The sequence below is a fragment of the Gopherus flavomarginatus genome, chromosome 4, assembly GCF_025201925.1.
Source record: "Gopherus flavomarginatus isolate rGopFla2 chromosome 4, rGopFla2.mat.asm, whole genome shotgun sequence".
Taxonomy (NCBI): domain Eukaryota; kingdom Metazoa; phylum Chordata; order Testudines; family Testudinidae; genus Gopherus; species Gopherus flavomarginatus.
The window spans coordinates 96,848,964-96,876,613 of record NC_066620.1 but is presented as its reverse complement, the minus strand read 5'-3'; the positions used below and the strand labels follow the sequence as shown (position 1 = coordinate 96,876,613).

General features: G+C 44.0%; 1 protein-coding gene and 1 long non-coding RNA gene across 2 annotated transcripts in view; both read left to right on the top strand.

The window, feature by feature from the left end:
* Positions 1 to 27,650, top strand: part of SNX9 (sorting nexin 9) — a 103,407-nt gene that overhangs the window by 6,926 nt on the left and 68,831 nt on the right. The window lies entirely within an intron of this gene.
* Positions 18,236 to 26,322, top strand: LOC127049349 (uncharacterized). Its single transcript, XR_007773949.1, has 3 exons — positions 18,236 to 18,359; positions 25,754 to 26,044; positions 26,150 to 26,322. It is a non-coding gene; the product is annotated as an uncharacterized LOC127049349 (long non-coding RNA).

The following is a 27,650-nucleotide window of genomic DNA, read 5'->3' as shown; positions in this document are numbered from 1 at the left end:
ACGTACATGGAAGAAAAGATTGGGTCCTGTATGATGATTTGCTCACATGCTGCTGCCTATATGACTCAGTATTTCTAGGTTATTTTAACCACCTAGAGACTGAGTCATCAGAACATCATTACCCCAGAGCATGTCATTATTTAAAAAAAAAAAATCTCATGTTTACAATAGTGAAAGAGGAAGAGCAGTCTTAGGCCATGTCTACATCTAAAGTTTTGCAGCGCTGGTTGTTACAGCTGTATTAGTACAGCTGTATAGGGCCAGCGCTGCAGAGTGGCCACACTTACAGCAACCAGCGCTGCAAGTGGTGTTAGATGTGGCCACACTGCAGCGCTGTTGGGCGGCTTCAAGGGGGGTTCCGGGAACGCGAGAGCAAACCGGGAAAGGAGACCAGCTTCGCCGCGGTTTGCTCTCTCGTTCCCGGAGCCACCCAGCAAACCGCAGGGAAGGAGACCTGCTTGCTCTGGGCTCTGGGAACGAGAGAGCAAACCGGGAAAGGAGACCCGCTTCGCCGCGGTTTGCTCTCTCGTTCCCGGAGCCCCGAGCAAGCAGGTCTCCTTCCCTGCGGTTTGCTGGGTGGCTCCGGGAACGAGAGAGCAAACCGCGGCGAAGCTGGTCTCCTTTCCCGGTTTGCTCTCTCGTTCCCGGAGCCCAGAGCAAGCAGGACTCCTTCCCTGCGGTTTGCTGGGTGGCTCCGGGAACGAGAGAGCAAACCGCGGCGAAGCGGGTCTCCTTTCCCGGTTTGCTCTCGCGTTCCCGGAGCCACCCAGCAAACCGCAGGGAAGGAGACCTGCTTGCTCTGGGCTCTGGGAACGAGAGAGCAAACCGGGAAAGGAGACCCGCTTCGCCGCGGTTTGCTCTCTCGTTCCCGGAGCCCCGAGCAAGCAGGTCTCCTTCCCTGCGGTTTGCTGGGTGGCTCCGGGAACGAGAGAGCAAACCGCGGCGAAGCGGGTCTCCTTTCCCGGTTTGCTCTCTCGTTCCCGGAGCCCCGAGCAAGCAGGTCTCCTTCCCTGCGGTTTGCTGGGTGGCTCCGGGAACGAGAGAGCAAACCGCGGCGAAGCGGGTCTCCTTTCCCGGTTTGCTCTCTCGTTCCCGGAGCCCAGAGCAAGCAGGACTCCTTCCCTGCGGTTTGCTGGGTGGCTCCGGGAACGAGAGAGCAAACCGCGGCGAAGCGGGTCTCCTTTCCCGGTTTGCTCTCGCGTTCCCGGAGCCCAGAGCAAGCAGGACTCCTTCCCTGCGGTTTGCTGGGTGGCTCCGGGAACGCGAGAGCAAACCGGGAAAGGAGACCCGCTTCGCCGCGGTTTGCTCTCTCGTTCCCGGAGCCACCCAGCAAACCGCAGGGAAGGAGACCTGCTTGCTCTGGGCTCCGGGAACGAGAGAGCAAACCGGGAAAGGAGACCAGCTTGATTACCAGAGGCTTCCTCCTTCCACGGAGGTCAAGAAAAGCGCTGGTAAGTGTCTACATTGGATTACCAGCGCTGGATCACCAGCGCTGGATCCTCTACACCCGAGACAAAACGGGAGTACGGCCAGCGCTGCAAACAGGGAGTTGCAGCGCTGGTGGTGCCCTGCAGATGTGTACACCTTCAAAGTTGCAGCGCTGTAACTCCCTCACCAGCGCTGCAACTTTCTGATGTAGACAAGCCCTTACCTATGTAGATTTCATCTTGTTTGAAAACTTGATTTTTAACATTATTAAATGTTTGTAACCAGATAGAATCCATTTCTAGTCTCTCCATGTACTGATTTCTGGAAAAAAAAATAGAAGGACTTTTAACTTGTGCCTTTGTTTTTACTTTACCAATTACATGACTTTAAAAAAAAAAATGGTCTTGTAGTAAGGCAAATTGTAGTATATCCTATGAGTTGTTCAATAGATTTCTGTCTGTGAATTGTCTGCCAGTCTATTAAAACATCTAATTTAGTTGTCTTTTGAAAATCTTATTTAAAATTAAAAGATATGCATGGATAGATTTCTTTTGTTTATTTGACCAGAAACAATTTTGTTGTGACAGGAAGTTGTATAACTGATTTTAATTGACATATTTCAGAGGTGATGTCTTCCATCCCTTTATAACTAATACTGTGAGAACTGTATTGTTAAATATGCTGGTTCCTTCGTGCCTTATTTTTATAAGCTATTCCAGCTTCTAGTACTATTGGAATTAGCACCTCATAAACAGGTGACCTAATAGGTTACAATGTTGTAAAGCAATGGAACTAACTGGTTTCTTTGAACAGCTTTCCACAATATGAAATGCCATTAAATTTAGAGAACTAGAACTGTTTAATCAAATTATTTGACTGGCTGTGAATATTTAATGCTTCACAGTTACTTGTAAAATGAGCAGTTTTATCTTTATATTCCAAAACATGGATGGTAAGATTGCTTTGGACTATTGAGGCACTAAGCTTCATCATTTTAAAAAAATATTTTTCATTTTGTAAGTGGCAGAAATTTTGGCTCATGTTTTGCTGTCTTCAGGTATTAAACCCTGCCAACATAAGCATGATGAATTGAAAATACAATGTGTATACAGTACCTCAACAAATAAAGCTAACGTGCTACTGGAGAAAAATAAACAGATGTTTTTAACACACTAAATATATGCTTACTCTATATTAGAGCCCAAGTTAGACTTGCCCATCTTCTTGCCTCACTAGTTCCAAAAGCAGTCTGCCTGTGTTTGGGCTTTGTAAATAACAAATCTCCCCAATGTAGGAAGCAGGCATTAACACCAGAGTCCTCTCCCCATTTTGAAGTCCAGCCAAAAGTAATGGATAGTTATGGCTTGCCTATGATGTGGGGGGGTTTAAATGATTTATAAGCCACAAGAATGAAACTCCGTATAGAAAGAGTTGAAGTTTCCATACAGGAATTGCATCCGAAGCAGTGGCAGAATTAGAGTTAGTGGGGCCCTGTGCTCAGCTTCATCTTCGGGGGAGCCCCTCTTGGGATCCAGCCAAGAAAAAGAACATTCTCTCTTATCTTCCCCCCCCTTTTTCTTTTTTTTTTCTTCACCCTCCTCCTATATTATAAGTAATGGGAAGTAAATGAAAATAAAGTGAGGTACTTTGATTAGGGCAGGGGGTTGGGGTGCAGGATGGGAGGGTGGGGGGTGGGCTTTGGAAGGAAGTTTGGGTGCTGGGTGCAAGCTCTATATTGGGGCAGGGGGTTGGGGTATGGGAGGTGGGGTTAAGGCTCTGGGAGGAAGTTTGGGTGTGGGGTGCAGGCTTTGGGCTGGGGCAGGGAGTTGGGGTTCAGGAGGGGAACAGTGCTTATGTTGGGTGGCAAGGCTCCCACAGCGACCAGCACCCCCTCCCCCAGCAGCAGATCCTAGGTGGCGGGGGGGGAGGGACCTCTGTGAGCTGCTGCCCGCGGGCACTGCCCCTGCAGCTCCCATTGGCCGCAGTTCCTGGCCAATGGGAGCTGTGGAACCTGCACTTGGGGCGGGGGCAGTGCGCAGAGACACCCCCCATGCCACCAGGAGCTGCAGGGACATGCTGGCCACTTCTGGGAACAAAGCGGTGCATAGGGAAGGAGGCAGAGCGGGCAGGGAGCATGCAGAGATGTGCCAGCAGCTGTCCACTTCCGGGAGTGCCGTGGGGCCACTGGCTATGGCATGCAGACAGCCTGCCTGCCTGAGCCCTGCTGTGCTGCCGGTGCTACTCACGGAAAGATTGTCAGATATTTGTCTTGCATTTTGCCCCCTCACCCGTCGTTGGGGGGCCTTGTGCCGCTGCACGGTTTGTTTCATGGTAAATCTGCTCCTGATCCAAAAAGTCATTATTGTGTAAGTTTAAGTGCTTTCCTTTGTCTGGCAGGTTTATTAATTTGTAGGCCAGAAGGGACCATTGTGATCATCTAATCTGAGCTTCTGTATAACATAGGCCATGGAGTTCCCCAAAATTAAAGCTCTGTGGTTCCGTTGTACTGCAGTGCAGCTGCTCAAAAGGAGGGAAGTGCCAGGGTCCACCTCTCCAGGCCTTGTGATCACAGTGAGCAGCCTTGTACTAGGGGTTTCCCATGTAGGAAAAACTCAGTACTGGGCCAGAAAGGGGCAACGCTGTTGTTAAGAAGTGAGACTTGTATGAGGCCCTCTAGGGAGAGTCAGAAGCAAGACAGCTGCTTCTGTGGAAAGGGCAGTGGTACAAGGGGGAGTAGGGACTAAAATGATCAAAGCAAGCACCCACTAGCCTCTCTTTTGATTAAAATCTGTGGCCAAAACATAGTGTGTGCAGTTATAGAGCTCTTCTGCTTTGAAAGTGACTAAGTAAAAATGGCACCTCTTACTCAGTAGATTTGTTACTTACAGGTATTCTGAGAATTTTCTGCTGCCTAGAGCAGGTATGGGCAAACTACAGCCCGTGAGCTGTTTTAAGCCGGGCTGCAAGCTTCCGTTGGAGAGTGGGGTCTGGGGCTTGCTCCGTTCCGGCGCTCCAGCCACGGGTGCAGGGTTGGGGGGCTGCTCCACGCAGCTCCCGGAAGCTGCGTCATGGCCCCGCTCTGGCTCCTACATGCTCCAATGGCCACCTCCAGCACTCCAATGGGAGCTGCAGGGGCAGTACCTGTAGATGGGGCAGTGTGTAGGGCCGCCTAGCTGTGCCTCTGCATAGGAGCCGGAGAAGGAACATGCCACTGGTTCCGGGAGCCACTTGAAGTAAGTGCTGCTTAGAGCCTTCACCTCGAGCCTCTCTCCATGTCCCAATCCCTGCCCCAGCCCTGATCCTCTAAACCGTTCGGTCCCATCCCAGAGCACCCTCCTACACCCCAAATTCCTTATCCCCAGTCCACACCCCAGAGCCTGCACCCCCAACCAGAGCCCTCACCCCCTCCCACACCCTAACCCCAACTTTGTGAGCATTCATGGCCCACTATACAATTTCTATTCCTAGATGTGGCCCTCAGGCCAAAAAGTTTGCCCACCCCTGATTTAGACCATCTCTAGAGTTTAAAATCTCCAGTGATGGAGATTCCAGAACCTCCCTAGGCAATTTATTCCAGTGCTTAACTAGCCTGACAGGAAGCTTTCTCTAATGTCCAGCCTAAACTTCCCTTGCTGCAATTTAAGCCCATTGCTGCTTGTTTTATCCTCGGAGGTTAAGAGAACAATTTTTCTCCCTTCTCTTTGTAACAACCTTTTATGTACTTGGAAAAGGTTATCATCTCCCCTTTCAGTCTCCAGACTAAACAAATCCAATTTTTTCAATACTCCCCTTAGAGTTCATGTTTTCTAGACCTTTAATCATTGATGTTGCTCGTCTTTGGACATATTATTCTTACATCATAAGTGTTTGGTTCAGGTGTGCTGAGGCTTGATGCCAGTCCCTCAACCTCTGAAAATGTGTCCCAGTTGCTCAGAAATGAACAGACTGCTATTCTGATATGTTACCTTAAATTTTAAATGTCATTTCAAAAAAAATTAATCCTTTATGTGAAAAAGAGTTCAGTATTTAACTTAAGTAGCAGTTGATGTTTTAAGAAGTCCAGCCACCCCTGAAATATTTTGAGAACGACTGGCTGCAAGGGGTGAAAAGTAGCATTTACCTTTGAAATTGGTCTACTAGCTTAGTTCCACCTGCCTTCTGATATTTTCGCTTGAAAAGGCAAATCTGTTCTTTCTGCTGTCCTTAAACTGAGTAAGTTGCTTTGTCCTAAAATTTAAGTAAAGGGTCGCACAGGTATAGCAGTAGGCTCTTCCAGATGCAGTGGTTAAAAATTGCTAATATTTTCTATTAGCTTTTGTTAGCATGTACAAGACCTACTGAATTCTCAATTGCTATGGCTACAAAAGCAGGCCTTCAAAGTAAAATGAAATACTAGTTTAAACCTGTTGGCTTTTGCCAAGTAGTGATATAATAAAGTAACAACATTTGAGTACACTATCTGAAATGAGGCTTTGTTACTTGACTAGTGTAAGTTGGATGACTTGATATTGAATAGTTTAAAAAAAATTAAAATAAAATTTGTATTTATTTAGTTTTTATCTATTAAGCAACTACTAGGACTAGTGCACAGTATTTAGTTCCATTCAATATAGTCCTAGATCTGTATGTGTGACCTTTTTGAAGTTTTCTCTCACTTCTTTGTCTTCAATTTATTTAATACAAATTTTGCACAACTACTTATTCTTTTTTTTCCAAATGATTAAGGCAGAGAGTGTACAACTGGAGGGTATGATCCAAGGATCCCTTGGTGCCAGTTGACAAAGGAGCGCATAGGGCTTTATAGGAATTGCCTGGATCAGAGAGATGCATCATACTTCTCTGAAGGGTGTCGTGTGAGGACTCTACTGAGAGCCCATAGCCCACCGGTCATCATAGTCATTGTGACATATGGAAGGATAATTATCTATACTGAAAATTGTGTTCTTAAGGTCTAGGCAGTAGGGCAGATCTCCAGGAGGTGACATACTCCCTACCTGAAAGGAATATTTCCAAGATAACAGATGCCTATCTCTGTCTTGTCATTTTGCGTATCATTTTCCTCACAGTGTATGCCTATTTGCATGAGCCGTGGGCAAAATAAGAGATTGCGAAATCTGGAAGAAAGGAAATCTACAGGATGAAACAAACAATGGGGAGGGGTGTGTGTGTGTGTGTCCATCCCTGTTTATGAATGAAGACAAAGGATTGTTTTTGTATATCTTGGGATGACAAGCAACACACTGGCTCTTTCACTGCGAAGACACAGACAGCATGTTTGTCTCATGAAAAAAGGTTCACCGCCAAAGTCGCTGTAAAATGCTTCAGGGATTTGCATGAGTAGTACTTGGTTAGACAGGATAGTATCTTGTTAATTAAGTCTAAACTCTAGAAAGCATGTTAGATTTTATTTTACGTTACCTTTGTTTGCTATGCTTTTACTTGAATCTCTGTTCCTTTTTAAATAAACAGAGACTAGATTTCACTATAAACATACCTAAATTCTATATGTTAAGCAGAGCGGTGATCTATGGTAGACCTGGTGAGCTCGGGTATACTGTTTCTCTGGAAGGAGCAAATCTGTGAATGCTGAGAGTGTGCAGGGGACTAGTGGCTGTATATTCCAGGTTGAAGCTTGGTGGGCTCCAGGCTTGGAGTGTGCCTATTGCTAACCTGTAGAGTATCAAAACATGCGTTTTCATATAAGAGTAACTGATTTATTAAATAAATGACATATTTTCTGTAGTTCATGAATTGAACTGATTGTTTCTGTTCACTGTGTCCTTCAGAATTAGCCAGATCTCCTCCTCTCACACCTCATTTTTATTCATAGCTTCGAGAGGAAGACAAGCCTTCCTGCTTTTTCAACTCCCAATTGATTTCTCAATTTTGAATGAACTAGTCTTTGAAATGAACTAGTTCAGTAGATTGAAATGAAGAAAATAGTCTCTGTGCACCTGCAGAAGGAGCTTGCTGCTGTCAAAGGCTAGTTTAGCACTTCAGCAAACACTGTCTCTAGGTACTTAGCCAGGGACTTCCACTAATTCAGTGGGTGAACTGTATTTAAAATTTGGCAGGAAACATGTACTGATTAAAAAGTAATATTGAATTGTTTTTAATTGATTATAAACTAGGTCTTAATATAGATTGTCCTAATTTAAAAATTAGTTTTAAAAGGTTTATTTTTTAAATAAAATATTTAATTTAAATAAAACCCATTAAATTTTTTTTCAATCAATTTTTTTAATCCACTCAAATTCACGGGTATCTTCCTAATCAAGCCCTCTGGCTAAACACTTCCAATTATAAATGGCAAAATGTGTGTTGAAGTTGGCTTTTGGAAATTGCTAGTTTGTACCTGATATTCATTACAAGAAAATTAATTGTAGATTAGGTTCAAGTACTCTACCTGCTGTATACTAGAAGCAAAGGTAAACTGAGATTGGTTGCATTATGGTTACAGAAGTCTCCAGTCTTCTCTATTGCCCTTCCAAATAATTTAACAATTTCTTACAACTAGATAACAGCTATCCTTGTATCTGTTTATAGGGATTATCATCAAATACATTGCTATCAGCTTTTTATATATAATGGTACCCTCTACCACACTTAAAATTCTGGTATCTCAACAAATGAGCTTATATCAAGACCTCTCTCTCTAATTAATGTTTGCTAGAAGTTCAGTTTTATGGAGGAATGGAATTTCATCTCCTTTCCTTTCAGTCCTGCAGGTTGGTATATGGAGGTGTTCCTCTCAAAATCATCAAGAGGCTTCCTTGAAGTGGCTGGAGACTAGCTTGTAATCACAAATACAGTTTTATTTCTTGGACAAATATTAACTTTAAAAGTGTCACTGCAGAGCATTTAAAATAAAGTCCTTCTTTAGGCAGTCTGCTACATCAGAGCTGAAGATTAAACTTGTAGAGTTTTTCCAAAGGAAAGTGAAGAAAAATAATTTGCTGTTTTTATAACTTAGTCAGTATAGATAAGGCCGTATTTATCATTTTGAAAAGCTGTCAAGTAATTTCCTTTATTTAAAAAACAGTCCAAATATAGATCTAGTGTCTTGATAATAGAATCTAATTTTAATCGGCAAGATGCCAGTGGCATCGGCTAGGGCCTTAGCGCTGCCTCATACTCTATCAAGGCTGCTTGAAATGTGTGTTTCAGCAGCCATTTTAGAATCTGCATCAGTGCAGGTTAAATTGTTTGAATGCCCCGTGCATTTAAGGGGTTCTTACTAAATTTCTGAAACAATGGTTAGAATAACATTATATATTGGGTTCTATGTATATTATATAAAAAAATCTCTGTCTACAACATTTAGACGCAACACACTCTGGAAAAGAGTATTCTCTCATCAGAACCCACAACCTCTCCCCTGTTCCCCCCAAAGCGTGTTCTACTAGCAGGGTAGAATGACTCAAATCTGTTCTCTGACTTTTTGTCAGTATTATTAGAACTCTTAATATACCTATTGGTATTTAACTATTTAACAACATTTTGTGTTGATTATAATTCACCAGTGGGTGATGGTGAACCAATCAGCAGAATCAAAGATGAATCATAAAGAGGGAAGGCCTGTCAGCTGCTTGCCAAATGACAAACTTAGACACGACTGTAAAGTTATTAGAGTAGCATGAGTTACACATGAATCCATCAATTACAGATGGAAGAAAATATTATTCACATAATAGCATATAAATATTGTGATTTCTATTGCAGGAGTAGTGGTGGAACAGTATATCTGAGTAAATAATACATCAGCACTTTAAAAATTAATAACTGGTGAAAGTATTTAAAACCTATTTTGAAGGAGCATATAATTTTGATAGTCTTACTGGAAAATAGTTTTTAAAGAAAATACCTAACATTATAGTGACATTAAGTAAAAATTCATCACATTTTTTAAAAAATCACTTTTATTTGTTACTCAGATCACCCTAAAATGTAAATCCATCTTGAAAGATTTCAGTTTAATTAGATTTGCAACTTGTTTTTATGCAAATATTGTTTGTATGTCTTGAACAGATGCAACCATTCTGGTGTATGATCTTGTTGATAAACTGCTGTAGAAGCCATAGATCTCCTTTCCCATACACTCCCTAAAAAATATGACCGGTGAATAGCCACTGTGTATGCAGCGGTGTAAATCTTAAGTGTATAAATGTGATGCATTGTTCAGTCAAATTTTGAAAAAGTGTGTTTTAAACTTTATCATTTCCATCCAGCCACACTTCTATCCTCCACACTGCATCTCATGGGTTAGCTCTGGGAGAGTAACATAGGCAGCTTGATGCTGGAGTTCATCTTCAGTGCTTTCTTCCTCGAGCTGTCTGTCCTCTCTCATTTCAGCTGCTACAACTGCTATGGAATTTTTATTAGCTAACATTTCAACCAGCAGTTCCCCAAACACGGAATTGCTCTCTTTAGAACTCCTTGGGTACTGTTCTCTAGGGGATGTTAGGAGAAGGGGAGGGGCCTTTCTGTCTTCCCTCTTGAATTCTTTCCCTTGCTCTCACCTGTTTTTGTGGGCTTGTCTACACTAGGATATTAAGTCAGCTTTACATTGGCATACAGATGCCACAGTAATTACGTAGCTTGTGCATGTCTACATCTTGCTCCTTGTGTTGGCTGTGCACGTCCTCACCTGGAGCACTTGTATCAATTGTGCTGTCAGTGTGGGGCATTGTGGGAAGGCTACTGAAAGTCAGTAACAGTCAACATAAGCAATGCAGTGTCTACACTGACATTGCGTTGACCTACTACATTGACATTGGCTCTACTCTGCTCATGGAGGTGGAGTTCTGACAGTGTAGCTGGGCAGTTACGTTGATGGGGAGTGAAATTTAAGTTTAGATACTTCTGTAGTTTGATCGAGGCAGCTTATGTCAACCTATCTAACTCTGTAGTTAGACCAGACCTGTCACTTGTTTTTCTCAGGTTGGTAATGGAAAAGGCCATATGTGTCTGGGTGCAGGAATTTCTTAGTGTTGTCATTTGTTTGTGAAATAGATTCTTGAGATCTTTTTTTCTATGCTATATTCATTCTAACTGTTCACACTAGCATTCTTCTTCAAATTTCCTAGTGTCATAGCTCCATCAGTAATAGCAGCAGTGGGAGAGCCAGTGGGGGGGGGGGGCATTTTAACCTCCATTTCATCTTGCCCTGCTTAGAGCTGGTCTGGAGGACACAGTGAATAAAACGCTCATGGCTTATCCACATTGTTACCACTGGTGGAGCTTCAACAATAAGAAATTTTGAAGAAAACTGGTAGTGTAGACATCCCTTGTATAAGTTGTAGTTTTATTGACTACAGTAGAGCAATGCCAGTTTGTCACTTGAGGATCCAACCCTAAAAGTTAGCAGTATACTTTTTGGGATAGTAGTAGAATCCAAGACTGCAAAGATAGACTGGCTTTTTGCTTATAACCTTCTAGCATTCTATGTGTTTTCCTTAATACTGATAGTCACTAGACTGTATCAGAGGGGTAGCCGTGTTAGTCTGGATCTGTAAAAGCAGCTAAGAGTCCTGTGGCACCTTATAGACTAACAGACGTTTTGGAGCATGAGCTTTCATGGGTGAATACCCACTTCTTCAGATGCATGTAGTGGAAATTTCCAGGGGCAGGTAGGTGTGTGTGTGTGTGTGTGTGTGTGTGTATATATATATATGTGTGTGTGTGTGTGTGTGTGTGTGTATGTATGTATATGTATATGCAGGCAAGCTAGAGATAATGAGGTAGTTCAGTCAGGGAGGATGTAGCCCTGTTCTAGCAGTTGAGGTGTGAAAACCAAGGGAGGAGAAACTGGTTCTGTAATTGGCAAGCCATTCACAGTCTTTGTTTAATCCTGAGCTGATGGTGTCAAATTTGCAGATGAACTGAAGCTCAGCAGTTTCTCTTTGAAGTCTGGTTCTGAAGTTTTTTTGCTGCAGGATGGCCACCTTAAAGTCTGCTATAGTGTGGCCAGGGAGGTTGAAGTGTTCTCCTACAGGTTTTTGTATATTGCCATTCCTAATATCTGATTTGTGTCAGTTTATCCTTTTCCGTAGTGACTATCCAGTTTGGCTGATGTACATAGCAGAGGGGCATTGCTGGCATATGATGGCATATATTACATTGGTGGACGTGCAGGTGAATGAACCGGTGATGTTGTGGCTGATCTGGTTAGGTCCTGTGATGGTGTTGCTGGTGTAGATATGTGGGCAGAGTTGGCATCGAGGTTTGTTGCATGGATTGGTTCCTGAGCTAGAGTTATTATGGTGCGGTGTGCAGTTACTGGTGAGAATGTGTTTCAGGTTGGCAGGTTGCCTGTGTGCAAGGAGTGGCCTGCCACCCAAGGCCTGTGAAAGTGTGGGATCATTGTCCAGGATGGGTTGTAGGTCCCTGATGATGCGTTGGAGAGGTTTTAGCTGGGGACTGTATGTGATGGCCAGTGGAGTCCTGTTGGTTTCTTTCTTGGGTTTGTCTTGCAGTAGGAGGCTTCTGGGTACACGTCTGGCTCTGTTGATCTGTTTCCTTATTTCCTCATGCGGGTATTGTAGTTTTGAGAATGCTTGGTGGAGATTTTGTAGGTGTTGGTCTCTGTCTGAGGGGTTAGAGCAGATGCGGTTGTACTTCAGTGCTTGGCTGTAGACAATGGATCATGTGATATGCCCGGGATGGAAGCTGGAGGCATGAAGGTAGGCATAGCGGTCAGTAGGTTTTCGGTATAGGGTGGTGGTAATGTGACCATCACTTATTTGCACCATGGTGTCCAGGAAGTGGATCTCCCGTGTAGGTTGGTCCAGGCTGAGGCTGATGGTGGGGTGGAAGCTGTTGAAATCGTGGTGGAATTTTTCCAGAGACTCCTTCCCATGGGTTCAGATGATGAAGATGTTATCAATGTAGAGAAGGGGCGTGAGTGGACGAGAGCTGAGGAAGCGTTGTTCCAGGTCAGCCATAAAAATATTGGCATACTGTGGGGCAATGCGGGTGCCCATAGCTGTGCCACTGATCTGGAGATATATATTGTCATCAAATTTGAAATAGTTGTGTGTGAGGATAAAGGCACGGAGCTCAGCAGCCAGTTGTGCTGTAGCATCATCAGGGATACTGTTCTGACAGCTTGTATTCCATCTGTGTGTGGGATGTTCGTGTAGAGAGCCTCTACATCCATGGTGGCTAGGATGGTGTTTTCTGGAAGGTCACCAATGCATTGTAGTTTCCTCAGGAAATCAGTGGTGTCACGGAGATAGCTGGGAGTGCTGATAGCATAGGGTCTGAGTAGAGTCCACATATCCAGACAGTCTTTCAGTGAGAGTGCCAATGCCCGAGATGATGGGGCATCCAGGATTTCCAGGTTTGTGGATCTTGGGTAGTAGATAGAATAACCCTGGTCGGGGCTCTGAGGGTATGTTGATTTGTTCTGGTGTTAGTGTAGGGAGTGTCCTGAGTAGATGTTGCAGTTTCTTAGTGTATTCCGCAGTGGGATCTGAGGGAAGTGGCCTGTAGAATTCGATGTTGGAGAGTTGTCTGGCAGCCTCCTTTTGGTAGTCAGACCTGTTCATGATGACAACAGCACCTCCTTTATCAGCCTCTTTGATAATGGCTGGGTGGTTTCTGAGGCTGTGGATGGGATTGCGTTTTGCACGACTTAGGTTATGAGGCAAGCGATGTTGTTTTTCCACAATTTCTGCCTGTGCACATCGGCGGAAGCATTCAATGTATAGGTCCAGACTGTCATTTCGACCCTCAGGAAGAGTCCATGTGGAGTTCTTCTTCTTGTGCTGTTGGTGGGAGGGTACCTGTGTATCAGTGCGCTGTTCAGTGTTGTCCTGAAAGTATTCTTTGAGTCGGAGATGGCGGAAGTAGGCTTCCAGATCGCCGCAGAACTGTCTCATATTGGTGGGAGTGGCAGGGCAGAAAGATTGTCCCCGAGATAGGACAGACTTTTCTTCTGGGCTGAGTATATAGTTGGATAGATTGACGATATTGCTGGGTGGGTTGGGGGTACCACGGTTGTGGCCCCATGAGGTAGGTAGGAGTTTAGACAGCTTACCGTCCTTTTTCCTTTGTAGAGAGGTGAAGTGATTAATGTAGTTCTCCTGTCTTATTTTAGTGAAGTCTGTTTGTATGGAAGTTTCAAAACTAGTTTCTCCTCCCTTGGTTTTCACACCTCAACTGCTAGAACAGGGCCTCATCCTCCCTGATTGAACTACCTCATTATCTCTAGCTTGCCTGCATATATATACCTGCCCCTGGAAATTTTCCACTACATTCATCTGACAAAGTGGGTATTCACTCACAAAAGCTCATGCTCCAAAACGTCTGTTAGTCTATAAGGTGCCACAGGACTCTTTGCTGCTTTTACAGTCACTAGACTGATATTTTATAAAAATAAGAATCCCAGCATATTATGTCACATCTTCTGTAGTCTTGCAAACTGCTAACAGTTTTTATACCAAACTATCCACACTCAGATTCCACAATAACTAATGTAATCCCTGAGATACAAAAGTCAAATTCTTCATATTGAGATGTTTTAACAGACATAGTTAACGTATGCTGCACACTTTGTTTAGAAATTTATGGGCAACCAAACTACTTCAATTCCTGCCCGATACCAAATGGGGGTCTTATGATAGAATCAGAGAAATGTAGGGTTGGAAGGGACTTTGAAGGGTCATCTAGTCCATCCTCTTGTGCTGAGGCAAGACGAAGTATACCTAAACCTATCTGATAGGTGTTTGTCCAGCCTGTTTTTAAAAACCTCCAATGAGGAGGATTCCACAAGCTCCCTTGGAAACCTGTTCCAGAACTTAATTATATTAACCAATTGTATTTCCTTAGTTAGAATTTTTTTCCTAATATCTAACTTCAATCTCCCTTGCTGCAGATTAAGCTGATGACTTTTTGTGCACCTGGTTTATAGTAAGTTCATCTAGACTATATTTCTCTTATTTGCTTATGAGAATGTCATAAAGGACTGCGTCAAAAGCTTTACTGAAATCAAGATGAATCCCATCTACTGCTGCTCCCCATACACTAGGTCAATAACCAGGCCAAAGAAGGAACCTAGGTTGGTTTGGCCTGATTTATTCTTGACAAATCCATGTTGGCTATTGCTTATTATCCTCTAGGTCAGTGGTGGGCAACCTGCAGCCCATCAGGTAATCCGCTGGCAGGCCACGAGACAGTGTTTACATTGACCGTCTGCAGGCACGGCCGCCTGCAGCTCCCAGTGGCCACAGTTCGCTGTTCCAGCATGTCCCTGTGGCCCATGCTGCTTCCTGCAGCGAACGGTGAGCTGCAGCCGCTGGGAGCTGCTGGTGGCTGTGTCTGCAGACAGTCAATGTAAACATGGTCTTGTGGCCCGCTAGCAGATTACCCTGATGGGCCACAGGTTGCCCACTATTGCTCTAGGTGCTTACAAATTGATTGTTTAATAATTTTGTTCCTGGAGCTTTCCAGGTATCAGTGAGACTGACTGATCTTTAATTCCTCAGATCCTCTTTATTTCCCTTTTTAAAGATAGGTTCTCCTTTCTCCAGTTCTCTGGGATTTCACCTGTACTCCTTTAGTTCTTGAAGATAATGGCTAAAAGGTGCTGAGATTGCATCAAGTAGTTCACTTAAGTACCCTAGGATGAATTTTGTCAGATTCTGCTGCCTTGAATATATCTAATTTAATTAAAAATTCTTTAACCTGTTTTCTCTGTTTTGGCTTGTTTCCTTTCCCATGTTAATATGAACTGGGTTAAGCATCTGGTCACAATTAACTTTTTTAGTGAGGACTCAAGCAAAATAGGCATTAAACACCTCAGCCTTAATTAATTGCCTTTAATTATTAGCTCCTGTTCCCTGCCAGATAGTGGACTTATACTTTCCTTTGTCTTTCTCTTATTCCTAATGTATTTATAGAACCTCTTCTTACCCTTTTATGTCTCCTGCTGTTCTTTTTATAGCCCTCCATAGCAATTTGTCCTTGTTTCCACTTTTTGTAGGATTTCTTTTTGATTTTCAAGTCATTAAAGAGCTCCTGATGGAGCCATTTTGGCCTCTTGCTATTTTTCCTATCTTTCCTTCATATTGGGATAGTTTGCTGTTGTACCTTAAATATTGTCTTTGAGAAACTGCCAGCGCTCCTGAACTTCCTTTTTCCTTAGATTTTCTTGCCGTTGGATCCTACTTACTAATTCTTTTGAGTTTAAAATCCTGTTCCTCTGCGTTCTATTTCTGTTGTTTGTCTTAGAACCACATCTGAATTCTGTGATTCATTTTCTAAAAACAAGACAACACATTTTGAGAATTTATTGCTTTAATATTTATAAATTCAATTTTAAATAGAAGTAAACACTAACTTTAATTTTTATTTCAATTTAGTTGTTTATTAACTGCTCTTTATATGATGCATATACAATGTTATTTAAGTAATCTTTCTTTTGTAGTGTGACCACAATTTTAAAATTGCTTCTTTACACAGAAATTTAGGTTTTGTAGTAATCTAGTGTAAATGAGGCACTAATTATTTTTAAACATTCGTATCAATGTGGAGATCTTGATTAAGAAAAACATACATAGAATGTAAAGGTTATATACTCTGCTCTTGATGGGATTTGCTTATTTTTGACTTGCTAATGTGCGTTCTACATGAAACTTGGCGGCAAAAGCTTTTAATGCTCACAAAGATTTTCAAAATAATACCGGTGTGATTGGTAGCATACGTATTTTAAGTAGTGAGAACTGCTGTGACAGGTTTCAGGATTCAAAGGTTCTCTTTCCAGTTGGGCTTCTAACATACTAAGGCTTTGCTGAATTGGGGTTTCAACCTGTTTGACTTTGTTTACCCACTTTAAAAAAAATCACTAACATTTTATAAAATATACAAGTGCCCATCTAGATGGATTCCTATCTGCTTCTCATGGGCATTCTGAAGATGAATGTTTATGAAGTGCTTTGAGATCTTTTTCTGAAAGGTGCTAGGAAAACAAATATAATTTATATTTTTTTAATTTTGGGGGTCTGTTAAAGCTCCTCTTCTCTTTTATTTCTGCTCTTTTCTCTTACCTCCTCTATCTAGGAACCGTACAAGATGTTTAGAGACTATAATAAACTCCACCATTGTATAATTCAAAATGAATAAAATAAATTAAGGGGAGAGAGACATAGATGAACTGTTAACATATACACTTCCTAGGCAAAGTTCAGGTTGTCAGTTTTAAGGGCTCCTCTATTACTTGGCCTATCGAAAATTCTTTTCAGGTTATCTGTATATGTAATAGTATTTATCTGTATATGTAATAGTATTTGCATTTGTAAATTTATCATTACCTCTAGCACCTGGTTACGTTACTGTTAATTGAATGCAACAAGAATTCCTTGAGAGGGCCAAAGCCCTTTCATTACCCTTCCCTCTAAAAGTTTAAGATGTTTTTCTACAAAATTCTAAAATCTTATCCATGGCCCAGGCCATCTACTACCTTGGGATATGACTTGCAACGAGAGAGTTGAGTCTGTGTGTAAAATCAGAACTAACGAAACTCAGTAACAAGTGACAGAAAAGCTGCTTACAAATTCTTTGGCTCAGCTTTAAGGCTCAGGAGTTCTTCCACTCCACTCAAGAACTGAGTGCCAAAAGGAAGGCCAGCACTGATTGTAGGAATTTCATGACATTCGTGAATTTCATGTCTCAGTTCAAAGTAACTCTAAGGGTATGTCTGTACTGGAAACTTCAAAGTGTAGCTGTGGGAACGCTCCCGCGGCAGCGCTTTGAAGTGCGAGTGTGGTTGCGCGCGAGTGCTAGGACAGCTGTCTCAGTGCTCCTGGTAATCCATGTCCACGAGGGAATTAGCTCTGAGTGCTCAGAGCCTGTCTACACTAGCGCTTTAAAGTGCTCAAACTCAAACCCCTTAGCCACCAAGTTAGAGTGCTATAAAATGTAAATGTAGACAAGCCCTAAGACCATAAACAATCATTGCCATCTCTCCTGGAGGAACTAACAGTTTTCTTGGTGATATCAGTCTTCTGACCTCTAACAGATGGTTGAAACAGATGAACTCATTTCCTTCCATGTGGTCTGGTTTTACTGTGAAATTATTGTTCTACAACATAACTTTAACTACACTCTTGCTGTTGGCCTTAGATTAGTGCATACTGTTTTGTAACACCAGAATTTTAAAGGTTGCTCTGATGATTTGGGTAATCTGTACAATCTGTGAATTCTAGTTGATATTAAGAAGCTGTTACTATGATGATTGCTGTATCATGGAATGCCTCTAGATCTGTGTATCCACCATTGCTGACCAGTCTTTAAGCAAACCCTTCCTAGACAAGGGAAGGACTTGTTGTTAAGGACTATCAGCATGTGAGCAGGTCTTACTTGGGGAGAACAAAAAGTAGCTGCATCCTAGGGGAAGCCAGTTTTCTCCTACATTCTTCATTTGGAGGATGTAAAAATCCCAAAATGCAGGACAAAGAAGCCAAGTTATTGAGGTTAGCCTTTAAAAATCGCAGAGTGGGAAGACTGAGGGCTTGTCTACACTAGCAAGTTTCTGCGCAGTAAGGCAGCTTTTTACATCTGCAGTTTGAGTGCATACACACTGCCAAGCCACTTTATGCACAGAAACGCCTCAGGGCTTGTCTACATCAGAAAGTTGCAGCGCTGGTGAGGGAGTTACAGCGCTGCAACTTAGGAGGTGTACACATCTGCAGGGCACCACCGGCGCTGCAACTCCCTGTTTGCAGCGCTGGCCATACTCCCGTATTGTCTCGGGTGTAGAGGATCCAGCGCTGGTGATCCAGCGCTGGTAATCAAATATAGACACTTACCAGCGCTTTTCTTGACCTCCGTGGAATAAGCAGGTATCCCAACATACCTGAGGAAGCCTCTGGTAATCAAGCTGGTCTCCTTCCCCGGTTTGCTCTCGCGTTCCCCGAACCCCGAGCAAGCAGGTCTCCTTCCCTGCGGTTTGCTGGGTGGTTCCGGGAACGCGAGAGCAAACCGGGAAAGGAGACCAGCTTCGCCGCGGTTTGCTCTCGCGTTCCCTGAACCCCGAGCAAGCAGGTCTCCTTCCCTGCGGTTTGCTGGGTGGTTCCGGGAACGCGAGAGCAAACCGCGACGAAGCTGGTCTCCTTTCCCGGTTTGCTCTCGCGTTCCCGGAACCACCCTGCAAACCGCAGGGAAGGAGACCTGCTTGCTCGGGGGTTCGGGGAACGAGAGAGCAAACCGGGAAAGGAGACCAGCTTCGCCGCGGTTTGCTTTCGCGTTCCCCGAACCTCCCTTGAAGCCGCCCAACAGCGCTGCAGTGTGGCCACATCTAACACCACTTGCAGCGCTGGTTGCTGTAAGTGTGGCCACTCTGCAGCGCTGGCCCTATACAGCTGTACTAATACAGCTTTAACAACCAGCGCTGCAAAATTTTAGATGTAGACATGGCCTCAGTTGCAGCGCGGGGAAAAAGAACACCTTGACGAGAGATGTAAAGGTTTTTGTGCAGAGGCTCCAGAGCTCTATTCCCAGGGTAGACACTTGATTGCTTTCTGCCCTGTAATTGGCCTCCAGAGCTGTCCCATAATGCCTCAAGTGACTGCTTTGCTCATTGTTTTGAACTCAGCTGCCCTGGAGACATGCACCCCTTCCCTTTCAAAGTGCTGTTTCTGACGGCCTTTGCATGTTGTGCTGATCTGCTCCGGGACATAAAGCAAACCACTAATGTGGAATGTTTGAGCTGTTGAACACTGAGGTAGGTGTCTGTGTCTGTGTCTGTGTCTGTGTCTGTGTCTGTGTCTGTGTCTGTGTCTGTGTCTGTGTCTGTGTCTGTGTCTGTGTCTGTGTCTGTGTCTGTGTCTGTGTCTGTGTGCAAGCAAGTCCGCTGTGCAGAGAGCCCAGGGAGGGAGTGGGGGGCTAATGTCAGGGTTTCCCCCACCTCAGAACTGGTTGCTTCCTGCTGCTGTCTGAACTTACAACACAACATGCTGCCACACTCTGTCCCCCAAAACACTGTCTCTCCCCATTCCATACACACACACTCCCTGTCACACATTATTCCTTCCCTCCGTCCCCCATTGAAAAGCAGCTGGCAATATTGTAGGATGGCCATGGAACAATGGGGTTGGGAAACCTGTGCCATGTGACACTGTGTCTGCTCCATGAGGCATTGCAAACCATTCCCAAAGCACCCTGCAGCCAGTTTCACAGTGGGATAGTTACCACAATGTACTGCTGTCTTTGCCGTAGCAAGAGCTGCTAATGTGGCTGTGCTGCAGTGTCACAAGGAGCACAGTGTGGACATGCAACAGCGGTTTGATTCCAGCATTTTAATAAAAATAGTATAACTTTGTGGTGCAGAAACTTGCCTGTGTAGACATACCCTGTGGGTTATGTCTGCACTACAAACCTAAGTCGACCTAATATAGGCTAACTTACAGCCACTGCAGTAAGTACTGTGGTGGTGCATGTCCACACTATCCTCCTTGAGTCAGTGGTGTATGTCCTCACCAGGAACACTTCAACTGACCTAAGAGGGGCAGTGTGGGAAGCTGAGAGCCCAGTGTCTCGGCTCTGCTGGCAGAAGCCTGGCTGCCCCAGAGGCTCCAGGTATCCTGGCTGGCTGGCTGGCTGCCCCTCCCCCCAAAGTCCCTTCCCCTGTTCCACACTGAGAGCAGCGGAAGCCACCCAGGACTTTTTGTCCCCCTGTTCACTGACCCATGAAATTGACAAGGTGATCCGGCTCCTGGTAGGGAGCGGGTGGGGAAGGCTGCTCAGGCTTTTTACCCTGGTTCCTAGCAGGGAGCAGGGTCCAGCCACCCAGTTCTCCAGGAGAGCAGGGGACAGCTGGGCTCTGGCTTTCTTGGTAATTTCATACTGCTTCTGTGAAATTGACAAGCTAGCCAATATACACTGCATTGCCCTAATTATGCAGCCATAAGCCTTAAGCCTCTCATGGAGGTGGAGTTATGTTTGTGTACTAGGGCACTTACATTGGTCGGGAGAAGGCTGTAGTTTAGACACTGACATAAATTATGTTGAGATAAGCTGCCTTATGTTGACCTAACTAGTGTAGACCAGCCCTGAGGGAACCATACAAGAAGTTTTGGGCAGGAGAGAGAAAGGGGATGGATCAGCCAAGGTCAGAGAAGGCTAACTGAGGAGAGAAGACTCCATATTTGAGAATAGAACACACATGCTGCAGCAGAAGGGGCCTAGGTAGCTCAAGAGGGCCCTGACCCCAGCACAAAGAATGCTCAGAAAGTGGTGAGGGAACTGAAGCAGAGAAATGTGTGTAGCAGTGGTCCCCAACCTTTTCATCTGGCGGGTGCCAGACGAAGGACCGTGGCGGCGGTGGAGCATTCGCCAAAATGCTGCCGAATTTCTGCGGTGTTTTGGCGGCAACACCTCTCAATGACGTCTCTTGTTGGTGGCAAGTGGCGTCATTGAGAGGCATCGCTGCTGAAACACCTCAGAAATTCGGCAGCATTTCGGCAGATGCTCCGCCGCTGGCCAGGACACAGGCGCATTTAGATGTGGACACTGCATTGGGGACCCCTGGTCTGTAGTGTTTGTTTTTTGTATAGATCTGTGTATTTTTCATACTATTAAGAAAAGGACTCTGGTTTTAGAATGCTGTACAAAATCGGTTTGTGTGTTACATTAATGCTGTTCGCATGCTCCTTGAAGAGGTAAACTGTAGGCCCAGAATACCCACATGACTGGAGTTCTGGGAGAGGTTGTGTTTAAGTTATGGGGGAGACTGAGGGATCAGCACTCATTCCAGGGGTTGGGCTGTGTGGTAGCAGCTATCAGGAGAGGGGTGCTAGATAGAAGATCTGCATCCTGAGTGTGCTGAGAGGCCCCATGATAGAAACAGCGCATAGGCCTAAAACATCTAGGGGTTCAGTGGCTGAATCCCCTCACCACAGTCTGGTGAGTGGCCCAGAAGGTGCTAGTTTAGGTCTATACATCTTCAATTAAGTCAGGGATCGTTTTGGGGATTGTTCTCCATTCTCTGCCCCTCAATTAGTAGTCCTTCATTCTTAATCCCTGTTAGACCACTGTAGTGTACTGGGTAGAAAACTAACATACTAACTTAAATAAATAAATCCATTTTTACATAGCTTGATGGCAAAAGTCAGGATATGTATGGTGAGCTATTAAGATGGAAGTTGTCCAAAATCTTTGGCTTTTGGAAACAGTTTGCATAGGTATAAGAAGAGGAAAATAATACTGTAGACTCTGTTCTTAACTGTCATGTGAATCATTCTTGTTAAAAGTTCCTTATATTTCTGTGCAAAAGACTTGAAGGTACTTGGAGAACATTTTCTTTTGTACATTTTCTCTCGTTTCACTGCCTGTTAAATCTATAATCTGAGACAAAGGACAGGTGGTCAGAGAGCTTCAGGATGATGTTTGCAAAACTCCTGGATGATTTTCCTGTAATACATTCTAGTAGTTTACAAGCTTGTATTAAAAATTTTAGTGATTTTTTTTTTTCTTTTTGAAACATCTAATCATCTTCCCTTAACACTTATATTAGAACCATAAGCTTTGAGATACTCAGGCTACGTACATACAACCATTTATGTTGGGTTGTGAATAAGCCACTCCCCTGAGCGATGTAAGTTACACCGATCTAAGCACCGTTGTGGACAGCACTATATTGGTGGGAGATCTTCTTGTGGGAGCTGGAGTAATTAAGTTGACCAGAGAGCTCTCCCTGTTGGCTTAGAGCATCTGTACTAACAGTGCTACCACAGAACAAGCTGCAAGCTCTGTAGTGTAGCCGTAGCCTCAGATCTGCCCACACATGGGTTGATTTCAGTTATATTTTTACATCTTGCTGCTAATTTGTAACTTTGCAGGAGAAAGTCTGTCTAGATCTAAAATACTTGTGGGTATGTAGAAATCAAAATATGGATTAAAAAGTCATATTACTATGTACAAGCAGAAGATTAATAACTTTTATTTCTGTATAATGGCTTTCATATTGAAGGACCTCAAAATGCTTTACAGGTTAAATATGTTCATATAATTCACACCAATAAAAGACTGAGTGAGCTGTCTTATTGCTACATTATAGTTATACCAAGCAAAACTGATGATACTCAGAATTTCTGAAAATAACATCAATTTTGACAGTATGAACCATTTCCTATTGGAAAGTGCAGTTCTGTTGAAATAGAAATACTTTATGAAATAGTTTGGATTTCACAGCAACTTAATTTTGGAGAAATGAAGAAATAATGTCAGGAAAAATGTTTCCTGCAACATCAAAACATCCCATGTAGACATTTTTTAGAATGAAACAGGGTTTCTTGTTTTGAAATTACTTCGTTTTGAATTTTTAAACGTGTTATAAGATAAAATGAAAAAACTCAATCATAATATTTTGATCAAGCTGAAACAAATTTAAAACATTTTCTGTTGCAGAGAATTTTGAAAATTTTTTGGTTTCGTTCTTATTTTGAAATCTCAAAATGCTTTGCCAAATGGAATTTCTGTCCTCTGTCCAGCTCTATTTGCAGTCTAAGTTAATTCAAGATATAAGAAGTGAATCTAATGATATAAGTTGGGAGGGGGGGAAGGATACCCAGAGTGTATGTAAGGAATTTGACATTTGAAGAAGTTGGTTGAAATAGCCCATAACATGCAGACACCATTTGTTTGTATTGTTGCTCACTCTGATTTTCTCACACATGCACATTGCTAAAAAGCAAGTTGTGTTTTGTGTCTGTTTTGTCAAATTCATTATTAGGGATTTGGAACATAATACACATTCTAAAAATGCTTAATATTGCTCCTATAGCCCTGGCTCAGTATCCCTAGTGGACAGTCACCAGTCTGTTGTGGAGTGGAAACATTGGGTTCCATACATGTTCCTAAGGCCATTGGATCTGAGCAGCATCCAGACATAGTCTCTAGTTCTGGCCTCTCAGGTACACTCTCCGGGGACAGTCTCTGTTTGGCAGCCCTCTGTGAAATGGTGGGACCCTGCATTCTAGCTGCCCGAAGGGTCTGAAGACCAACTGTGAGCCTCCCCAAGTTTCCACAGAAGTTTATATATGCTCTCTCCAGAGCTCCAGCCTCATGGGCACTCTGGTATATCATTTAACCCTTCGGGGGTACGTGGCAGATAATGTAAGGAACACACAGGTTTTGCAAAGGAACATCTTAAATGCTCTCTCCCTCCTCTTTTGCCCCCTCCTCTCTTCCTAGAAAGCACAAGAGATTTGCAGACCTATGGAAAAACAAAGAACCTATGCAGGCAATTCTTTCCCTCAAGGGTCCTCTTTCCTCTTTGGAGTCCTTTGGGGTTTGGTCAGTATCCTTTGGGTGGGGGGGCACGTGTGTCTGGCCCTCCATTCCTCCTGCTCTAATTCTCTGGTTCTGGCAATGGTCTGGCCTTCTCTTGCAAGAAAGCCTATCCTTTCTTAAAAGTAGGGTCTGACACCTCTTCCTGTTTCTCTTCCCACCTGAGGATTTTCGATTTTCCCTTCTGATAAAGGATCATTAGAAGTTAATGGCTGAGCCTGACACCCTAATTGTTCCATTGGGATAAGACTGTTCAATTTGTTGATGGCTCTGTTGCATATTCATGGGAGTTTTAATTCACACTGAAGGTTATAGTCAAAAGTGGAGTTCAAAAAATCAAATATGATTCATAAGTTTACATAGACAGATTCCCCAGTCTGTCGCAGTTGCCTACAAGGTATTTTAAGCAGTATTTCTTGTAGTGGGATATACTCCTCATCACTTGTTCTGAGGCCACTGTAATGCCCATAGCATAGACATGGCCTCAAAGAATAGAACGGTCAGTTGAAAGGTGTGTTAACTACTTATGCTAAACAATCTGTTGCGCCTTGCATTTAGCTGTGACAGTTGGGGTAAGTCTATGCTGCATGTAAAAGCCTGTGGCTGGCCCATGTCAGCCTGACCCCCTGCAAGCCCAAGTCAGCTAACGGGCTGTTTTAATTGTGATGTAGGTACTTGGGCTGCAGCCTGAGCTCTGGGACCCTCTCAGGGGTCCTAGAGCCTGGGCTCCAGCTGAAGCCCTGTGAGCCCGATTCAGTGGTATGCACCAGCCGTGGGTTTTAATTGCAATGTAGGCATACCTTCTGAGTATGTTTCCCAGACCTGAAGAACAGCTCTGTGTAAGCTCGGAAGCCTCTTTCTCTCACCAACAGAAGCTGGTCCAGGGACAGATACTGCCTCACTCATCTTGTCTCTGCGTCCAAGTGACAGCTACGGGCTATCATAACAGTTTACAGATAAGTGAACAATGTAAATGTCAATGAGGGAGAGACACTTAGGATAGTACAGAGGGGTGATAACTAGGAACAGTGGGTAAAATTAAGGAAAGTTTTGTTTTTTTCAGTATGAATATCAGGATGGTTTAGTCTCCTAAAGAAAGTCACAGAAGCTCCATCACTTGAAATTTAAAACTAGCTTAAAAATCACTAGGCTAAAAAATGTACACTAGGGAGCAATCCTGCATAGACTTGATGACCTGCTAGATATTCATTCTAGCTAGTCTCAACAATTTTGGGCTTAACCTACTAAGCGCTGATTTCTAACTTATTTTATTCTTCTCCACCGTTCTCCTCCCTCCCCCAAAGGAATGGGTTACTTCATACACAACACTAATAGAAATTGTTTATTAGTTAACTACATACTGCATATGATAAATATACGGCTTATGGTTAAATTTTACTGGATTAAAGGGGACTAATTCAGGAATCACTTAATTTTATAGTATGGTCAGCCCTTCTCTGAATCCAATAAATGTTTGAGTGCCTAGAAGTTCCTGTAACAGTTGAATTGTTACACTTTTTTGTTGGGCACCCCTGAGACCCACTTCCACTCAGTTACCAAAAACGCAGTTTGACTCCGTAATTCATCACTCAGTTACCTTTTATTTGGCATACAGCAACACTACGCCCAAGCTGGCCAGGATCAAACAGGGAGTGGATGCAGGGTACATCACAAATCCAAAACTACACAGCACATCTTTTTTCCTTCTATACATCTTTACTAACACTTGCATTCATGGCTATACATTGCATCACTTGTATCTAAGTTAGGGCTTGTCTACATCACAAAGTTGCAGCGCTGGTGAGGGGGTTACAGCGCTGCAACTTAGGAGGTGTACACATCTGCAGGGCATCACCAGCGCTGCAACTCCCTGTTTGCAGCGCTGGCCGTACTCCCGTTTTGTCTCGGGTGTAGAGGATCCAGCGCTGGTGATCCAGCGCTGGTAATCAAGTATAGACACTTACCAGCGCTTTTCTTGACCTCCGTGGAATAAGCAGGTATCCCAGCATACCTGAGGAAGCCTCTGGTAATCAAGCAGGTCTCCTTCCCCGGCTTGCTCTCGCGTTCCCCGAACCCCGAGCAAGCAGGTCTCCTTCCCTGAGGTTTGCTGGGTGGTTCCGGGAACGCGAGAGCAAACCGCGACGAAGCTGGTCTCCTTCCCCGGTTTGCTCTCGTGTTCCCCGAACAAGCAGGTCTCCTTCCCTACGGTTTGCAGGGTGGTTCGCGGAACGCGAGAGCAAACCGCGGCGAAGCTGGTCTCCTTCCCCGGTTTGCTCTCGCGTTCCCGGAACCCCCGAGCAAGCAGGTCTCCTTCCCTGCGGTTTGCTGGGTGGTTCGGGGAACGCGAGAGCAAACCGGGAAAGGAGACCAGCTTCGCCGCGGTTTGCTCTCGCGTTCCCCGAACAAGCAGGTCTCCTTCCCTGCGGTTTGCAAGGGGGTTCGGGGAACGCGAGAGCAAACCGCGGCGAAGCTGGTCTCCTTTCCCGGTTTGCTCTCGCGTTCCCCGAACCCCCCTTGAAGCCGCCCAACAGCGCTGCAGTGTGGCCACATCTAACACCACTTGCAGCGCTGGTTGCTGTAAGTGTGGCCACTCTGCAGCGCTGGCCCTATACAGCTGTACTAATACAGCTGTAACAACCAGCGCTGCAAAATTGTAGATGTAGACATACCCTTAGTCTTCCACAACATATGATGATCTGGATGTGCTGAAAGTCTCCATTCATAGGGAAAAATTTCCCTGTAGCGTGTAGTAAGTATCAAATTTGCCCAGAAGGCATGATTTCTTAAGAATGGTGTACTTGATTAAAGGAGAAGAGAGTATTTAATAGCTTGATGTAATGTTCATGTAATGTAGATATGGCATTATGTTCAAATTTGCATGGTTTTTTGTTTTCCCATTTTTGCTTCTTTTTAAGCATAACTACTTAAAACATTAGCTTATATTTTATTTTAGGCTTTACAGAAAAATTTCTCTGTACTGACACTAACCATGAGAAACTTTAGAGCTAAAATGAATCTTCAAATTGAGGTTGGAAATGAGAGCAAAATCTATGGGGATGCTAGTATGCCTACATAATCACCACAGAGCAATGTGTTACACCAGTATTCTGTGCTGGTGCTCTCTCTCCCTTCCTCTGCTTTCTGTTTGGAGTCACATTATGCAGCCTTAGGGTTTGTCTACATGGTGGGGTAATGTGCTTGATAGGGATGTGATTTCTAAAAGCCCTCCCCCCTTATGGGATCTTAGATCCTGAGTTCCAGACCAAGCCCAAAACTTGAGTGAGAGGCAGGCAGGGGGGCTCCGTTTGGAGTGCCTACAGCTAATGTTTGCTTGAAGAGAGAGGCAGTGGCGGGGGGAGGGTGTTGGGGTCCGTTCTGGCGATCTTATGAGAAAAGAAGAAACAGCTGCTGTTTCCTTTCAGTGAATGAAAGAGAGAGGCGAGGGAGGAAGGTTGTTCTGAACTTACAAAACAGAATGCTGACACACTCTCAGCACTCCAAAAACCCACTCTCTCTCCCCCCACGCTCCCTGTCAGACTCCACCCCACCCCCATTGGAAAAGCACATTGCAGCCGCTTGAATGCTGGGATAGCTGCCCATAGTGTACTGCTCTCAATGCAACTGCAAATGTGGCCACGACAGTGCGTTGTCAGCTGTCAGTGTGGACAGATTGCAGTGCTTTCCCTGCTCAGTTGTACGAAGGCGGGTTTAACACTCAGCGCTGTACATCTGCAGGTATAGTCATACCCTTAGGTTAATTTGTAAAAAACCAAGTTGAACTACAGTTAGGCAAAGGCCAATGAGTCAGCACTGACTACATACTTTGGGGATGTGTATTCTAGTTTAGTTAAAACTAGTATTGTTCGGTATTTATTTCCTCTAACTTACAAGAGGAACAATCACAATAAATGAATTGTAAGATTATCTAGTTTAAT